This window comes from Gavialis gangeticus, unplaced genomic scaffold (assembly GCF_001723915.1).
Source record: "Gavialis gangeticus isolate Ggan-Ray unplaced genomic scaffold, GavGan_comp1, whole genome shotgun sequence".
Taxonomy (NCBI): Eukaryota; Metazoa; Chordata; order Crocodylia; family Gavialidae; genus Gavialis; species Gavialis gangeticus.
Window position 1 is genome coordinate 3765807 of NW_017729000.1, and position 2976 is coordinate 3768782.

Genomic DNA, 2976 nt, shown 5'->3' on the forward strand with positions numbered 1-2976 from the left:
TGGGCTGCGAGCAAGACATTTCTATAAGCATATTCACTCCCCCAAAATCCCCACTCTCTATTTAAACCCTGCATTTAATCAAGCTGTGGATTCAGTGTGACTGCTGAAGACTGCTTTCATCTCTGGAGCATTTTTGTGCTCCCAGGCTGTATCCACCATCACCCTAGATCAGGCAACACCCAGCACAAGTGCCAGAGGATGGCACACAAAGGCATTTTGCTTGGCACGCACACCATGGGGAAAGGGCCGGAGCTGCGCTGCCACAACAAGGATCAGGTCCCACCGCCCACCCCTGGCATGCCAACTTCTTACAAATGGAGGTTGCAAATGGGTGTTTTTGGCACCGCCTCAGATGGACGGCTACAAAGAGGGGAGGGTCTCCCCCCCTTGGTGCAGCTGAAATAATAGATGTTTGTTCCAATGCGGTTCCCAAAGGGGAACAAAGTGCTGTTGCTAAATTGAATGTTAAATACCTGCAGGAACTGCACACACAACGATAGCTAGATTGAAAAATCTATCTGGGGAAAGAAAGAAAGAAAAGCAGGGAGGTCTGGTACAATTACAGTATCCTCTGGTGCATTTATCTTCATGAGCTTTTGAGATTTGTCACTCTGCTCGACTAAAACTAGCTGCTCGTAAAATAAACTGCTTCGTGGAGACATTCTTTATTGGGTTCATACTGCCAGCCAGATCGAGTAATTCTTTGTGCAAACAGCAAGGGGGTGAAAAACAACGTTTCATAAACCCATTGGAACCGAGGCAGCTTAATATCGCTGGAGCTGTAATAATGGTCTGCCCATCCCAGTCTCCCTAATTTGGTTAGGATGAGCGCTGCTCGGACCTCGAAATCAAACCGCGGCACTTGCCGTTCAAATGGAGGATTGACCGAAAGGATCAACACGCTGCCCGCTCCTCCCCAGGGTACTTGCTGTTTTGATGCATTCATGCAAAATCCTTGGGATATCCACCCTGCTCTTCTCCGAGGTGCTTGCCAGTGGGGCTTTCTAGTCAGCTGACACTCAGCTTACTGCAAACGGGAATTTCTCCTCGCTCCACTCACAGGATCTCCCCTTTTTCCATTAAAAGAGTGTGTTCAATTCAGGCTTTGTGTAGGGAGGAGTGAGAGCAAGACCTGGGCTTTGTCTTGCACCTCCAGCCTCCTGCAGATCTCAGGTTTTCTTTTTCCAGACCAGGTCTACCAGGCCTGGAAAGGACAACACATCTGGCCATGCAGTTGTGTGCAAGCACATTAAGTGCATCAAAAACCACGGTGCGGCAGAATAGTCTCCCTCAGCACAGCGCAGGTGAGCGGCGAGCAAATTACACCAATACATTTCTGACACGCTTCTGAAGCCAGGGCTGGGTCACTGCTTAGATCCTATAACAGGCCTTTGACAAGTCCTACATGCTGATTTTTCCACCTACCTGTGCAACTGCCAGCGTGGACGCAGCTGGAGAGCTCACCACGGACGTGGGGCCTTTATTTGCATTGGGCAGCATCTTTGTCTTCACCCAGACTTCACCCGCCTCTCCAGCTGGGAACAACTCTTGGCTGCAGAGCATCTGCAGCATGGCTGTACATGCATCGCACGCCTTCTAATCTGGGCACACAACTAAAGCAAAAAGAGGGGTGGTCCAGACGAGCAAATCCCCAGGGTGTTCGCAAGGACAGAGCGTGGTTACATCAAACCCAGCGGTCCCTGCTAGGGCAGCAGGCTCTTTTTTGGAAAGGATGCTGTACCATGCAAGAACCAGGGCCAGACAGGACTGGGCACCATCACTGCGGGGAAGGGAAAACAGTAAGGAGAATGCAAGTGGGCAGTCTGGTGTGAGCAGAGCCGTCCTAACCTTGCAGGAAAAGGATACGAGCTATGGGAAGTCAAATGCATATGGGCTTCTGTGCTTTAGCCCTTTCCCCCATAGCTACATACCTATGGGCAAACAGAACAAATGTTTCAAAGCTGTTGAGCACAGCTTTAAAATCGGAAGCTCCTGAAGAAAGCTTCCCACCTCCTGGCAGGTGTCACACCGCCACGGGCCCATCACGCTCCCACGGATGGGGGTACCCAGGCCGCCACGGCCCATCACGCTCCCACGGATGGGGGTACCCAGGCCGCCACGGCCCCATCACGCTCCCACGGATGGGGGTGCCCAGGTGAACTGCTGGGTTGCACCCTGCAGAGCGGAAAAGGAAATAGAAAGCCCATCCCACCGAGTGCCACCCTCCCATATCTGGCAGGAAGGCCCCATGTTTAACACCCCTTCTTAAGTCTTGATTACAGCAGTTTGCAGACAGAGACAGAGAAGCCACCTGGGCTTTTTCTAGGTGGAGTGACCCTACAGCTGGGCAGTGCCCAAATCCCTCGTGTCTGATGGCTCCGGTGTTCCCAGGAGCGTAGCTGGGAAAGACATTTCCCAGGAGGGCGAGACAAGGCTGCCCAATGATCCAAGCATGAGGGGGGCAGCAAAACTGTGCTCTTGGCATGCCCCGACCAGGGCATCTGCTCCGTGAGAAGCAGGTGGGGAGAAGGGGGAGCAAGCAATTGCCACAGCAAGAGCGAGTCACTTCTGCAGACACCGAGTGTCAGAAAACACATTAAAAATTTATTTTAAATATATTATAAAAGGAAGTCCATTCAACTTTTAAAAACACTATGCATTCTATCCGAATGATCCCCGATGTAGGAAAGCGACTACATTAAAGTGCTAGACATCGTTTGCCCTCCCCGGCTATTAGGAGCTTGGTCCTAATACGCACAGAAATAAATATACACTGCTTTAAGAGGCACCGTCCAGTTTGAAAGTCAATAAGTTAAAATGCATGCAGTACAAGGAGTGAATGAACTCAGATCGTACCACCGAGGCCCCGGAGGCTGCATTTTAAACTGACATCCTAAAAGTTAAGGCTATTTGTTATTACCCTAAGGGCTAATGTTTTAATCTATTAGCTTGATTAGTTTGTATATCATTTCTTGA